The sequence below is a fragment of the Centroberyx gerrardi genome, chromosome 6, assembly GCF_048128805.1.
Source record: "Centroberyx gerrardi isolate f3 chromosome 6, fCenGer3.hap1.cur.20231027, whole genome shotgun sequence".
Classification (NCBI taxonomy): Eukaryota; Metazoa; Chordata; class Actinopteri; order Beryciformes; family Berycidae; genus Centroberyx; species Centroberyx gerrardi.
In genome coordinates, this window is record NC_136002.1 from 23,681,017 (window position 1) to 23,698,473 (window position 17,457).

The window sequence follows — 17,457 nt, forward strand, 5'->3', positions numbered from 1 at the left end:
TATCTGTTTCCTATTCCTGGGTTTCAAGGGGGAATTTGATACCAGAGCCAGACAAGCAAAAAAAAGGTATGGATTTGACCTTATGAACTCGATTGCTGTGGGTAAAGAAGGCCATGGAGGAACTCTGCCCAAGGAGTCCATCAACTAAACTCTATGGACAGCTCCCACAAAAAGCTCACGCACAGCTGTCTGCCTGTAGGCTTGTGAAACAGTGTCAGACTTGGCTGTGCACTATGCATCTATAGTTAATCCTTTAACCGCGTTTCTTTGGCAATGTCTTCATCGATTGCGATGGTTGGAAGACTGTTATTATACACAGTAATCACCGGGGCAGTGCTATGAAACCGATTTTTCACTCTCACTTTCACACAGATTACCAGTGAAATAGGATAAACATAACACTTTTTCACTGTATAACATTCCCTTGAGGAATATAATGAAATTTAGAAAAACTAGAAAAAAGAGATTGTAAACTGCAAAGATACTGTACGTCAAGTCATACATAACTGTATTGATTACATTATAAGAAATGTATAAGAATACACTGAATAAACTTTACATTAAACACGATGAAAGCAAAAGAAATGTATACGAATACACTAAATGCACTGAACATTAGACCTGATGAAAGCACCGCTGTTGTCACGATTGCCAACCTATACCCAGCTCCTGGCTTTTTGTTTGTCTCCTCAGCAGGTTGGGATGGGTGGATTGTTGATCCTCTGAAACAGAGCTCATTAAGCTCTCACAGCATTTTATACCGCACAGTAAAAAGACTGCATTCGCCTTCTATCCAGCATCCTGCTCCATTTCCCCAATTTAATTAACTCCTAAATTAATCATGAACAATCAACTTGCTGAAATTGAAAGGATGCTGCTTGGCACACAAATCGCACCATTTGGCATTCATCTACCAAAGATGCAGGTTTTGCTTGTTTAACCAAAAAATAGCAGGGGGGCGGGAAGGAAACGGAGGGGAGACAACAGCTCATTTGTAGCTCATTTCAACCAGCTGATGTCACCAGTTAAACTAGCAGAAGCTTTTCTTCATTTGTCACAACTTGGATTAGATTTCTCCCTGAGGGTTTCAGTAAGGAACAAAAGCCACCGGCTAGTTAGCTTGTAACATTCTCTGGGTTATACAGGTTCTGCATTTTCACAAAGAAATACAATCAATTGTTACAGTCTGTGCTTGTGCATGTGCCAATATTGTGAGCCTGTAATACTATAAGATCTTTTAATACCTGTGTTTTTGATTTGCCATTCTTGCATGACAGGAGTTAATACCTCAGCTATTGTTCGACGTCTTTTTTCTGTTATTAAGATATTTGGTCGTCATTTTTTGCTCATTCTTCACTGCAATAGTCTTTCAGTGTGTTAAAATCTAAAATGCCTGGGAAATCTACCAGGAAATGATTGTTGATGAAATTTCCATGATAAGGCAGCTTTTTTCCTCCAATAAAAAAACAAGAACAAAAGAGAATTGCTGTTTTGAAACATTGTTCACCTTGTTCCTCCTCTTTGAATTTTGTATTAAGACAGAAAAGATTAACATTTGGGGGGGGGGGGGGGGGGGTGACTCCAAAGAGGTTAGCACAACAATTTTGTACATTTTGTGGGTTTTTAAGGCATTAAATATATACTTTAAGGTTCTGAGAAATAAATTGTGGGACAATATGCAGAAAATCATACTTTTTATACTTCTATAGGGGCTAATCCTTTGGTAAATCAATTTCTATATAAATAAGTAGCATAATAAATACATGAACTAATTATAGTATTTGAAAAATGTCATACAACCTTCTCTACGGTGGACACAGCTGATGTGTCTGTTCACACCTTTTGACACTAACAAATGAAACGTCCACTGAGAAAGTTTTAACTCTGAAGTGAGAATGTGTGGAATCTGTCAGTCAGGGATCAAGGAGCCTGAATCTGCCTACGAGGAAAACTGTCAGCAGCAGATGCAGCAGTCTGAGAGAAATGTGGCAGCACCTGTCTGTCTCTGCTGGACAGTACAAGTGGCCGGACCTGCGGACCACCAAGGGCTGCTCAACACTGCACTCTCACGCTGATTCACTGGAAAAGAGTACATTGGCTGATTTTTGGGGCAGTGGTTCTCAACCTGGGTGTCGGGACCCCCCAGGGGGTCGCGAGATAATTTTGGGGTATTGCGAGATGATTTATGGGATTGAAAAAAAAAACATATTTCTGCTATACACGTTTATTATCATGTCTATTTTTTTCAGATTTTTCTCTGTGTTTTGCTTTTTTTGTGAAACACTGAATAGTTTTAAGCCTCTAAGCCTCCTCTGACTCTGATAATTAATTAATGAAACAACCTGATGAGGGAAAATCATTCTTCATGAGCCAAAAAGGTAGAGAACCACTGTTTTGGGGGGTTAACTCCATCATACCTGGCTTAGGTAGCATAGAAACAGCAGCACTTCCCAGATACAAACATGCTATTTTCTGAAATTATTTTAATCTCAGTCTGGTACATACAATAGTACATGACACAGAGCTTTCTGAGAGAGCCTCTCTGATAATCCTTGACTAATTCCTTTTATTTTCATCATTCAAAATAGTTATTGGCAGCCATCAAATAGAAAGCATTGGATTTCATGATGAAAACGTTTTAATAAAAACACGATTCTGCTGATGATTCATTCTGAAAAACTCCAAAGTCAAATTAGTTGGAAAAGCTGCGTGATCTGACCCAGTGACCCACTGAAGGAGCCGCAGTAACTCCTTTTTACTGCATTGCAAGAACTTAACAGTTTGTCGGCCGTGTGCTGGGGTGATTGAGGAACTCACCGACCGTTTCTCTCTCTGCTGCCGATAACCTGCAATCCATCATGCGCTTCCTGTTCCCCTTGTACTGGATCAGTTTACAAACTTCCTGCATAGGCCAGAGGACGTCCCTCATGGCCCCCTGGATGCACCGAGGCTTTCAACAACTATAGCTTATCTGCTCAGCACACAGTTTCATCACAGCTTCAGCTCGGGTTTCATTTGTCTACTTGCACGTGCACACACACACAGAGACACACACACAAACACAAATGTGCACAAAGGGCCTCTGACTGTTGACAATGCGGTAGGGATGGAGGCCTTTTAATTGAGCCCTCTCATTTGGGATTTAATATTTACAGAAGACAGAATGGAGTGAAGCCAAAGATACTGGAATGGACTAAGACTGCATTTAATATGGGCTCCTTGGTCCTGTTGTTCTCTCGCAACAAGAACCATCTTCTCGACACACCTAATGCTCCTTCAGCACAGACGATGACACCGGCACCATGTGTGACCCTGAAAAGACACTGCACACACACAGGGCAGACAGGAGGAGAGATCAAGGCCTGGTGGCTCTCTTACAGCTACCTGCACTAATTAGCTTTTATTGCCCACGAGAGTAACACAAATTATTCTAATGATTCCATTCCCATCATTCTCTAATGATCAATGCATGAAATGATATATGATACAAACAAACAAAATAAGAAATCTTTGTATAGGGTTTAAATAGTGCTGTCATTACAGGTTCATGGTAATATTTGATGGCACATTTATGACTGGACAATCTATGTTTATAAGAATTTATTACACATTTATGTAGTGTAATCTGATTGCACAACTGGTTTCAGTTTTTAAAATGTGTCTGTAGCTTCCACCCATACAATAGGTTGTAGAGCAATGTCTGTCCTCTCAACATTCACATTCTTATGCCATTCAGTTTGAATAATAAAAAAAGATTCCATATATCTGAAAAGAAAAGCATCTTGTGAAGGACAATTAACACACAATACCAAATAACAATAATGTCAACTAACGCTGGGCAATACTGTCTTTTCAAGATGTTTTTTCTGTAAGGAATTTAGATTTCATTATTCATTCATTTTCTACATTTTTATTCCTCAAACAGATGAAGGGACAGCTACTGCGAATAATCTCTTGTGTCAATCAATATAGGCAGATTAATTTAAGATATTCCCTCTCTTAGTGCAAATGTTGATAGTTAATTTATGTATGTGTCACGAAACAAGTCATGAGAATTTCATGGAGGCAGTAACCAACCTCTGTGAAGATGTCAATGCCAGATGCCAATGAAGAACTGCAACTGGCATAGCAAGGAGTTAGCATCACCATTAAGTAATCATGGTAGGTTTAAATTCTGCTTGCTTACAGTGATTGTTTTTTGGTTTGTGCTATTCTCCACTCCAGACAACCCAGCTACATAGACAGCATTTCTTTTAAAATTTTCATTGAAACTTGCACTTTTCTTTAAGACACTTCTTTTCTTTCTTTCTTTTCTTTTCTTCAGAGTCTGCTTGCCTGCCCTCATCCCCCACCAGCTGAGCTGATCAGCGGCGTTTTAAAGAGAACCAGCTCCTGTATCTGGTGACAGTGACATATTACCACAGTGATGAAAGAACTCTCCAGGTTTTGGCTGCTGGTTCGCCTTTTTGTTTATTTCTCCTCCTCAGTGATCATTCGAGCGTCATGTGAAACGGCTCTGCTCAGCTCCAGCCTACCAGGACCACCAGCAGCACAGTGGCAAACTTCATATGGCAGAGAAACACTCTCAGAGAAGGAAGAACAAGTGTGCCAAAAGTTAGTGTGTGGTAGAAAAGTGCTGATCTTGGATGTTAACCATGGGAAGAAGTGCTGAGACTGCTCCAAAGTGTTTCAAATGAGCCCTAGGATGCATCGCCACTACAGGGGGTTATAAATACCAGAGTTGGTGAGATGATGCAAGGGAAGTGCTATCCCTAATGCTACGCTAACTGAGCGGAGGCCACAGACAGACTCAGCTAGTTCTCCATTGCTGGGGATAACAAAGTAACACTCCCTCTGGGCTTTGATGGCACAGTGTTTTATTCATGAGGTGACAACTCCCACCAATGCTTTAATGCTTATGTCTATGTATCAGTTAAAACAAAAAAAAAAAGAAGCTACTCCCTTCCCTTCCCCTGGCACGCACCAAAAATATGTCCACCTCAATTATTCAACACTGGTAGCTGATGACATAAGTGCAGAGCAAAAAAGCATTTTGAGAAAAAAAGATGCTGACAGCTTCAAACGTGAAGGCTCACAAGCTAGTTTTTATGTGTGAAAGCTTGTCTCCAACACTTATCTACACTTGCTGTCGTCTATGACTGGTGATGTTATTCAGTGAGCGCTGCCGCACTTGGCCTGAGTGCATGTGAAGTGGTGCTTCAAACAGAGAGGTAATCAGGCAGCTCCAGGTCCTTATAAAACTCACAGAGAGATTACCAAAGTACACATTCTGAGGGCAAAGCCGGTCTATGAATCACTGGCCGTCCATTGAGTTTTATATGCAGCTTTCCATGCATGAGGAATTAGCTCAGAGGTGGTGATGCATCATTGATCAATTAACGCTCAAGAGATTTGGGAAACTGGTTAAATAATGAGTCTGTGTCTCGTCACTGACGGGGGAAAACGTTGTAACGCCAATTTTGTTGATTTTCATGTTATAACTTCAGCTGAAGGATCACATGGTCCTTCACTGGGTGGGAAAATACCGCAACCCTTGGGCTGTTGAAATCCATTCAAAACCGATTGGATAAACTCGAACATGCATGGTGGTTACGCTAAAAACAAGGCAGTTTTTCTTCGATCCTGAAAAGTTTATATTTTGTAGATTTTCAAGGTTTTCACCCGGCAGCAGCGTTATACTGTACAGTGTGAATTTCTGTATGGTGTCATGTGGTGTTACAGTGATAAACCTTATTGCAGATACTGGCATTTTATACGTGCTCATATGAAACCGCAGCTCCACATTTTAACTAGGATTACTGGGATTCAAGGGGATTTCAGAACATAAATTGCAGGTAGGGATTATAACTGAGGCCGAGGCATTATCTCCTCAATCCCAACAATGTCGTTCAATATTCCACCTGCAGATTACAGGGACGCGCGAGGCCCATCGAACCATTCTGTGGAATTTATTCATCGGCAGAGGTCAGAGGCAATGGCCACCAGACTGTCATTACATAAATCTTATTCACATCTGACACATGTTGTAAATCTCTCAGGAGAATCAATACTGTGCCCGGTGTTTTCTGTTTGGGCCTGTCTGATGAAAGCAGATGAAGACGTGAGGTATTTCCCCTGTTGGGGGTGTTTGGAAGACATATGGCTGTTTTCCCTGACCGCAGCCTTTTTTTCCCCTCATGTTGTCCAAACAGCAGCACCGCAGCAGAAGGGAGAGCCCCCCCAAGAATAGGCATCCAGCTGGGGTCAAAGGTTAGGGCCCTCCCTGCCAGTCAGAAGAGGAGGAGTGTTAGCAGAGCGCTCTGTCCATCTGCAAGCTGAAATCAGACCGACAGCTTAGGTTACGGCTCTTCAGTTTCCCTCCCTGGTATCTATTGTTCAAACATGGCTGCTTGTTTACTGTGGAAGCGGGTGGGTGGGTGGTGGGAGAGGCCCTGTTTTTATAATGTTTCCGCTCCGTCCCTGATTGCTGTTTCTGTCCAGCTGAGATTATTTTTGGTACAACAGTGTGCACGCATGGCAATGGAAGACCTATGTCTGTTTTCCATACATTACCTGTCCCATTGTATCTGTTTGGATGGCTGTGACAGAGGATAGATTGAAGGAGGGGCGCAGGACCGAGTCACCTCCTCTACCTATAATCTATCTTTATTTCCTCTGTCACCACAAGGCTCATAACGACAGTTCACGACCTTCCAACCTCAGCTCCTTCATCCTGAGCTGTCTTCAAAAGGCTCCGCGGACTGAGATTTATACCCACCCAAGGCCATTACACTGTTATCGCCCTATTTCTCACTACCTTTTGACATATTACTTACTGACTTGAGCGGTGAGTAGCTGAGCATGTGAGGGCGGCCTTCTCTCACCCATCTTCCATAACCTAGTTTAGAGAGACTAGCATTCCTTGTTTGAGTTCTGTTGCTTTAAACCATGTAGTCTATCTGTAAGTGGAGCTCTTTGTTTCTCTCGCAGAACTGTGAACGCACCATGAAACTGTTTTAATCTGCGGTGGCCTTGAGAGATTGGGAAAGATAGACAGCCAGGAGGAAGTTTGGGAGAGATGCACAGAGTGAAGTTGAGTTGAAGCTTCCACTTTAATAACCATATCTTTGCAAGTTTATCATATATAAATCAATTATGATTCTAAAAATTAAAATTATGCAATTGTTATGGCAGGAAAGCACATGGAGGATGGTTCAAAGTCTGTTTATATATATATATCTGTATATTATATATAATCCTTATCTATTTTTCATTACCATTTAATTTAATTTAATTTGTACACATGCTCATATTGTTGAGGAAACTGACCTCATTCTGTCTATGGCTTTTATGTTGTTGAATCTTGAATTTGAATTGTTATTCAAATAAAAATGCACATCCTTCTATTTCAATGGGATTGAAATAATCTGCTTTGTTCAAATCTTTGTCTATCTGCTGTGAATTGATAAAAGATTAAAATTATGCCATATTTTATTCTTAGCTTATCTTCAAAACTATATATAGTCTAAGATATAGAGTACCACTGCTACTACTACTACTACTGCAGAAATGGTTGATGAAAATGAGCCAGAACAGTCTGTAGAAAATTAATGACACAAGTAATGAGCTATATTTTGGGCTCGGAAAGTTAGGAACATTATGTTCTCTTGTTCAGCAACAATTTCACGGTAAATTAGTTTTTAATGTGTGATGTTTACTCTAAAATACAGTTATTATTATTGCCGCTCTTTTTGACCCGTCTTATGTTATAGGTTCAATAGCAGGTAGGTTACCCCAAAAGAGACAAACCCTCATGTTTCCACAATGGAGTAGTGCACATTATAATAATTTTTAAGTAATTCTATCCTGATTTGTTTTTAAATCCGTAAGCTCAAATGAATCATAGTTCAGAGTGGTATGACTGAATTGGATTAATTGTGACTTGTGATCAGTACTTTAGCAACTGGCCTAGAATCATTAATTTCTAAACAATGCAATTTTGTTGTTGGAAGATTGTTCATGCACCGCTTAAATTCTCCAAAAAACATCTAACTTCACAAATTTCTGATTAACGAATCTCACACAAGATTCACTGTTGCAGAAGGAAGAGCTGGAGCATGGATGACCTCATCTCCATCTCCACCTTCAGGACTAAAGATAACTTTGTCTGAGTCATTCATGAACATGTTTCGAAGGGCCCACGCCAACCTTTATTCGCTGTGCCCTCCCTCACATGTACACCTCGCCTCTGTGACACTGTAATAGACGGGTACGACTTGATAAGACAGCACTAATACAAGCAGACGAGAGAACGGCTGCATCTGAAGCAGTCACGGACGAAACATGACGGAAACATGAGCCATCCCCGCTGACGTTTCTTCGGGGGACTGGCATCGCTGTACTGCCTCACTGACTGAGATAACACATCATTATCTATTTTGAGTTTGGCTTTTTTTTTGAGTCTAGGCTGTGATTATGCATTCAGTGTGGAGACGTGGAGGAGAGGGGTGATAGACGGAGATGTTTGTAGGCGGGGGATACAGAATGTGAAAACTCTGCTGTGTCTCAGGTGAAATCACCTCATTTCCATCTTCTCTGCTGATTATTACAGCTATCCTGGACTTGAGCTGACAGGAGCAAACTGCTCATTTACTGTAGCAACACTTTTGTCACATTGGCAAAGTCTGTGTCTTCTACTTATGGATTCAGCCCTGCTCTCTCCTATTTACTGCAAATGACAGCAGCCCAGGCTATATTGTGTCTTTTAGCATATTATCAGCTAAAGCAGTCTTTGCTTATGTTCATATCATGATTTCTATACTGCCTAAAAAGCCAAAGAGCAGGGATTGCGTGAGTAGTGAAGCTGAGAAAACTCAATCATGAGTATAATTTTTAGTTTTTAGTAGTCATGACCTTTGACCTTTAAAACATTCAAAAAATAGTGCTGTTTCTCTTTGTAGGGCAGTAGACTGATTTGAACTCAAGTAAGGCAAAGAGCTTAGTTGTGTTCAGCGGCACACTGAGTGCAGCATGAAATCGGACACCAAGCGTTACACCACAGGCAAGGTTAGAGCACAATGTCTCTTTACACACACACACACACACACACACACACACACACACCCGAACCTCAGTGCTACACAGCAACAGAACAGGTGACACCCCCCACACACACACACACACCCCACCTACCCACCCACCCCATCCCCAGGGTGAGCTTGACAGCACCCTTGTTTTATCCACTTGTCATTTGACTTCATAATACTGTGATAAAGAGTGGGCGGTGCCACTGTACTCAGGCTCTGGGACTCCAGCCAGGCATCCTCTTAAAGGGAGAAGTTTCCTGACGTAGTCCTAATAAAACATCGGTACCAGCGGTGTATCACTGGTGGCACAAGCTGAAAGTCCCCCCGTTGTCCGGCTGTTGAACATGGTTTAATGTTTTACTTTCCCCCTGCCTGTAAAGCCTGCGTCTATATAAATGGAATGTGTGAATCAAGCTGACAAGCTTTGACAATGACATAAAGGACGCTGAGGTCATTAAAATAAATAAGAAAAAAAAAAAAAAGCAAGAATGTTGAGTCCAGCCTGGACAATGAAAGCCACTTACAACCTTGAAGGCAGTATGCGATATACTGTACATACTAGAGCAATGAAGTTTGACAGCAGGGCGATGTAGCGACCAGGGAGACCAGAAGGCCCAGGTTCAAGCCCCCGTGACATCAAACATCCGCCCTGCTGAAGTGTCCTTGAGCAAAACACACACACGCTCCACCCTGAGCTTTGATCTCCATGTGGACGGGGCAAGAGAAAAGATGTAATTTCTCCTCGGAAGGATCAATAGAGTATCATATGTGCTTATCTTAGTCTGCGGACCTTACTATTTACAATGCATCAATGGCAGCAAATTCAAGAAGAGGAGACGGACACTAGAGTGCTATTCAATTACAGTGAGAGAAGGAGATTAGCATTGATACAAGGAGGCTAGTGTGGCTGTTAAGGGAGTAGAAAAAGATTGGATTTCCTAGTTAAAACACTCAATTATCAAGAAAACAATGAGGAAGGCTTTAAGCTGCCTATGTCCCTGTCATCCTGTAAGGTTTTACTGACTTAATGTATTAAATAGAAATGGAAAAATAAAACCTCTATCAGTTAGTCATGCTTTACTCCTGATGAACCCTCACCCCTGTCATGAGTGCCAAATTCCAACAACATTCCTCAAACTGCTTTACAACAGTGGCCTCGCTGTAGTAAATGGGCACTGTCCTGCAACAACAAGTCTTAAATGTACACTGTGTTTATAGAGAAAACAAAGCGGGACCTCCTCCTAACACACTGGGGCTGATCAGTCACTGCTCAGTGAGGGAGGGTGTGGCAGACTCCCTGGTATAGCGCCACATACAGCTAATCCGCTCCATGTGCCTGAAACCCGACACACTGACCGGGTACGGAGGCACAACAGGATGGAGGGCCTTGTCGGTGATGGAGGGCTCCCCGGTGTCCCATCAACGCAGCACCATATTCTCCCTCTTCCATCACCCCCTCCCCCAGACCTGCAGCCCGGCCGGCTCCAGCACCCAGGCTCCACCCAGGACCCATAAACGCTTTCCAGGCCTCTGATTTTTAGCCGTCTGTGTCGGACACTTTTACACTGTTATATACCACCAATCTGTGATGTTCAATGGGTTCCAGGAGTTATTCTGCGGTGAAGTGTAATTTACTGTTTTTGGTTAACCCACTTTCCCTCAACCTGCCTCGTCTACTTCTACTTCAGTTAGCGATGTCCTACATTTCCCAGAATGCCTTTCCTCAACCCCCAGAGAACATGCCTGAACTTGTTGCAGTCGTTAACACTACCAGGACAGGAGAGATGATAGATAAAAGTAATAGGACTTGGTGTTGGGTGTTGATTTGGTGAACTGCTGCACATCATGGTGGCAAACGTCTTTACCAGCATGCCAGACAACATTCTCTCCCCTTATAATTTAGACAAAAATTTGACAAAAATAATTTGGACTTGCATTGTCCCTGAAGGCCGCATTCTCATTTAAGTGCAGCACTAAGGATTAAGGGCGGTGTAAGATCAAAGTATTTTGTAAGTCCCCAAAAAGGAGGCATCAACCAATCCCAATCTGCACGCTCTCTGATCTTCTTTTCCACAGATGTAATTATCCAGCCCTATTTGCCATGTATTATTTTTGTACATTTGGGTAAATTAGCAATAATCACAACTCCGAGGATGACAAGGAGGTTTCAGTCAGCCAATCAAGACAATAGCTTTGGATCCCGCAACCCCAAAAACTTCACCACAGATCCCTTTCTCAACATCTATCGTCCCACGTGGCTGAGACTTAATCAGAAACAGGCAGACTGGATCAGGTCCCACATGTGGAAGACTGGATTATAAAAGCTGTGAACAATTAACATGCATGAGGGTCTGCCTTGCCTCAATGAGAAAGGAATGGTATCTGCTTATGTTAATTTCTCAGGATTAATTTAAGAAGCTTTTAAGGGCACTTCAGTGGGAGGGATTTTTTTTTTAAGTAGAGTGACTCTTTTCTTGCTTTGTTGAGCCAAGTGAAAATTGTTCCTTGAATTACTGAAAATATACATGTGCCAAAAAAGTGTTTCAGGACTCCTATGTTCTTGAATAATGAATAAAGTGTGAGAAACTTTACTCATTGTTGCCACCCTGCAACAACAGCGTGTTGTGGGACACGTGTGTGCATTTGTGTGTGTGTGTGTGTTTGTGTGTGTGTGTGTGTGTGTGTGTGTGTGTTCCTGTGGTGTTGGCTCGGAGCTGGGCTGGCGCCGTGCTTGGCCCCATGGCCACAGCTCCAGATGTGCTCTGTCTCCCTGTGAAGTACGACTCCACGCACCCCAAGGAGGACGAAGAAAACTTTGCAGCAGGATTGAGGGAGAGGAGGAGAACGCTGCGGGGAATTGAAACGTGACCTCACCGACCCCGGCGGCCTCAACCCTCCCTCCGCCCTGCGTGACACATTACTCGGCCATTTGAGTCCGAAAAGTCACAGAAGTCTGGGTTAAGTTTTACACGCCTTCCAAAATGGAGCCAATTAAATCATCAGTTTTTTATGCACCATCTCTTTTTTATTGATACAGTGATGTATGAGGCCATCAAACCAAGTTGGCCTGTGCAGATGGGTGTCTTATATCGGCTTTGGGCTCCACCAGTGGACAGCTGCCAGTCCTGCTGTAAATCAAACGCAGTGGAAGGCTTCCTTTATCACATTAACTCTCCCCTCTTGTTAGGGCCAAATATTGCTGATTTACATATGCAATTAGCAGTGCTGAAGGGGCAAATTTCAGCCTGACAATTGTTGTCATGGTCCAAAAGAGTAATGCAATTAGAGCCAATTGTTTAAGCACGCCCGCCCAATTCAATTACTCATGTGCAACTGACAATTACTGTCTGGCTGTTTGAGATGCACGACTAATGAATGACATCAGGACATGCTGCCACCTTGCATCAGTGCATGCCCGACTTTCCACAGACACGGCCATCAAAATAAAACTATGTGTTCACTGGATTCTATTTTACATATGGAGAAATCTTTCATTTTCATAACAAGGTTGTTCACGTTAACATGGGTAGAAACAGTGGGGTATTTTCAGTAGTTACTGTCCAGTTACGAGCTAAATGAAAAGATTCATGTTTGCTTTGATGTTTCCAGTGTTAGTTTGTAATTTGCCCCAAAACAGAAGCAAAAGCAAGAGAAACCAATGTTCACATCCAGCGCTGTAGACTTACATTATTAACTTTCTTTACAGTTTTACATTGTGAGAAGGATATAAAAGTCGTGCCTCAATAAATATTCTTGCTCACGCCCAAGTTATAAGGGAGCTAATAAAAAGTAAGAATACTTACAGGATGCTGAGCCCACCATGAAGCGTGCTAAACTCATTGTTTTTCAACTTTTGTACTGGTTGCTCCCATTTCACAGAGTAGTTCCACTGCTTTAACTGATGAGTTCAGAAAAGTCCTCTAGCTTCAGAAAGCATGGAATCAAAGACGGACATTATTCTCTTTTTATTTGAAAATGGTAAGGATCTGTTTGTATGAACTGCTCTGATTCAATAAATATGTAAAAAAAAAAAAAATCCCTGTATCTTAAATATTACAAACCTGAAACTTATATATATAAAGTATCGTTTTGTTGACATATTCTACTGAATTTGATGGCAATATATCCTTTTCATAAACAATGGATGAGATCAGCATCTTGCTAAACCTGGAATAGTATATACTTTATAATAATATTTAGACTTCATATCAACATTAGCTGCCTCTCAAGGTTTCTGTGCTCAGTGTTTTAGTGATAGCAAATCCCTACATGCCACAGGAGCTCCATACATGCAGAAGTAAGATTACTTGAGCAGTAATCAATACTCAGGTTTCTGTATATTTACTGACATGAACAGTGATGCTCATGTCAAATCTATTAGTTTTTTTTTTTTTTCTACTTTACTGAGGAACTGGTTCAGCTAGAAAGGCAATATTTGCTAACTTAACAATTCCAACAATTTCAGCAACTTCTTATCAATTCCTATCATTTCCTTCCTATCAATTACTTTGACACTCTCTAACATATAGGCTTTAGGATATTGATATTGGAGCTGAGGCCTGTGCTATGGTACAGGGAGTATTTATAGTTTTTTTATAGGTGACACCAAGTATTTTATGGAAATAAGAGCAATTTTTTTTTTAGTTAGTTAGACATCAAAAGGCAAAACCGCCAAATGTACCATGTTTTACAAACAAATTAACAAACATAGAAACAGTCTTGAGAGCAGTGAATGTTGATACCCAGTTTATTCATAAAAAAAAAACCCTGTTCTACTTAAAGAGCCATACAAATGAGCATATTTGTTTGCCTTTTTTTTAAGTGCCACCTTTTCAAACCTGAGGACCAATCTTCTTGCCAGTAAATGTCAGCTTTGTGTCAGGACAGCTTGGCCCGGCAACAAAACATCAATTGTTTCCAATTGGCAGAATTTCCTTCCCTCAGTCGCGGCTCTGGCCTATCAGAGGCCAGCTTAGTGGAACAGAAAACGTTCACCCTGGCAACCGCTCTACCTCTCTTCACTGACAGTTCTTACACCGGCCTCTGTCTCCGTCAGATGGTCAAAATAACACCCGCCGGTGAACTGAAACTGGCCATTCCTGCAACACGGGATGAGGTAAACCCTAACCCCCCGCCTGAGGACACGGCTGGCTGTGTGTGTGTGTGCGTGTGTGTGTGTGTGTGTGTGTGGTGGGAGTTACCAGATTAGTATCTCAGTTCCTCATTCTGGAAGGCAGATTACTAATAAACTGGGGCTGAATCCTCAATATTTCACGCATGAGGTTATCCACCCATAAGGTTATCTTGGAGGTTGAGGGTGTTGTCTCTAAATGAGTAAGATATTAGACGATCTGAAAGCAAAGGATTGTGCAAGGCTGCATCCAGTTGCCTATAGCAGATGCTTGTGGGGGAAGCAGTGATATCTGAGCCACAGCACAGATGTGGGAATACGGCTCGAGACAAGTGTGGGTGGTGCCGGGTGTTTCAATGCAGCTGGGTCAAAATACAAACCACACTTATTTGAGTAACCCTTCCCTGACCACACTTTAGCAAACACACATCTGTGCGCAGACACAAATAGACACACTCTCACACACACACACACACACACGCAGACCCCCAGTGGAGCGAGCTGCTCCATACAGACCAGAAGTTGTTTATTCCCCTACTTCTGTGAAATGACAGTGTTGCCATTAGGGGCTCAGAGAGACTGGGAAGCCATGTTTAGAGGATAATCTTGCCCCGACCATCTGGTCAAGATTTTCTCTCTTCTCTGTATTTCTGATTTCCTCTTTTTTTTTCCCATGAAAGAAAAAACAAAAACAAATGTCTTTTTGTAATCTTGAAATGCAATTCAGAAGTCACATGGATTTGATTTACTATTTCATCTTAGCGAAGGAGAATAACAAAACGTTTTATAGAAATGGAAAATTGAATTGCATTTACCGCAGGGAGAGCAGATTGTGGAGCCCTCTAAGCCAGCGGTGAACTGTATAACCTATACATTACTGATCACTTCCAGTTGCTCCTCTCCAACTGGATACATCAGCAATCCCATATCCCTCCCACTGTAATGGGTGTTGACACAGGAAATTTAATCTAGATATCTTGGTGATGATGAAAGTGGTTGTAATAGGATTAAACTGAGCTTGACAGGAGTGTGACACAGCTACTACAGGGCATTACTCCATGAGTATAACAATCTGATTTGTAGGTAGAACAAAACTGGCCCACGTTTCCCACATGTCCAGATCAGAAGTAAAGAAATTATTTGTCTGTTGGGTTATTTTTTTCCCCCCTAATTGAGTAATTTAGTAAATGTGTGAAATTGCTTTTCCCCATATTTTTGTATATCAAAAAAGCAATCACATAAAACAAGCTCTTTTTTTTCTTTTTTTTTTAGATCTGTAGTTTTTAACAAATATGAATATTGATATTTGTCTATTACAGACCAAACTTATTTTTCTATTTAACTAAAATACCAGCATGAGATCAATTACTAAAATCTACCAATTGACTAAAAATTTGGCCCATTAAATTTCCAATCAAACTCACACTGTACGACACATTGCATCTTGCCTTCCCAGCACACATCTATTCACATTGAAAATCAACATGTTCAAGTATTTAAACAGAGTTATTAAGAGAACACCGACAGCTGAAGTATTGGCATTACTCTTGTCGGTGGACGTGACTTTAATTGTCTAATTGGACTAATGCCATTATCTCTGGGATAAGAGGTTTAGGATGATGAAAGGATGCGTAAGAAAACTGCTTCAACGCTCCCAAAAATAACTGTTACACATTCACCTGCCAGCAATCTCACAAAAATGTTAAGTTCCAGAAAAAGAGACTGGGAGCAAAAATATAGACCATAATAACAGAAAAGTCCTATTTTAGTCTGGACTGAAAGACAGAAATCTATCTTAAACGTCTCTCTCTCTCTCATTCTCTGCTCCTGTATCTGCCATGTGGCCTTTTACCATAAAGCCAGATTATGGGTTGCATGGTTGGAGCCACAGAAAGCCATCACTTAGGGGCTAAAGACTGGAGTTAAGATTAACTGCAGGACTTCAGGCCAAAGAGATTTGTATCCACTGCCACAGCACATGTGTGTTAAGCACTGGGGGGATTCTGGTGTGGCAACAGTTAAATCCAAACACAAAGATTAACACACATGAGCTAATTCTGGTTGATGAGCATTTTAACGTCATAGTGAACCATGCAGTAACAGTAATGATAGTGAACCAGACTCATGTCACTTAGACTACTGACCTTGTTCTCATTTTCTCATTCTCAATTCTAGATAGATATAAAACTAGCATTTCTTCATGGGACAATTACCATGACTCTTGAATAGCAGGGAAATTAGGAAGCTAGTTAGCTGCTAGCTAGCTACCTTGGCTAGATCTGGTAGCTAGCTACATTTGGACCAAATATATTACATTGAAATGTGAACCTATGATTCTTGATATCCATTCATTTATAATGAGTTTTTCAGTGGGGAAATCTGTGAAATGATAAATGTTTCCCAAATGATTCCCAACACAAGGATAATGTAAATTCAAATTGGCCGAGTAGCCTAATGAGCTGGTTTAGATTTAGCCTTTCTTCAATGAATTCTTACTTCTATTATGGAAATCACTAATGAATGTAAGATGAACTGGGTGGCAAGGGAATTTGGAAAATAGCCTACTGTTCTTAGAGGAATACAAAGCCATGAGGGAGGTACAGTCATCACATCCTTCAGCTGTGGTTTTGATGTGGATGACCGGGAAGCCTCCAGAGCTTCACACACTGCTGGGATGATTTGTCATCATGAATGCTCGCTCATGTAAGCAATGGTCACTGGCAAGCCCTTTCAGGTTCACCACTTGCTTTAGCCGGACTCAAACCACAAACCTTCTGCTGCCCACTCCACATGACCATGAAAGTTAAACATGCACCGTTTTATCCAGTCCACCATCTGAAAAGGTTCTCATTAAAATGCCAAAGCGCAGGAATGAGTTTACACCAAGGGGCAAATTCAATCTTCATAAAGCGGAAGATCTGGCTCAGCTAGGAAAGAAATCCATTAGACTGCATTACTTAGGTGATCTAATCCAATGAATGATATTACTAATTGCATCTTTTGGCAAAGCAGTGAGTAAATGTTCTACCTCTGTCTTGCATTTCCCAGAAAATACCAATTTGTTGCCATGCTTGCGTGAAGTTCACTATTTCAAGTTTTGAGCCAGTTTAGGGGTCTTGCTTTGCTTTCCTCTGAAGAGCCTAAGTATCAAGTAGTGAATGTCCATCAAACATCCTTTCAATTACAGAATACAGTCAGGAAAACCACGTGGGTAAAGCAGGACATCAGATGATTCAGTTG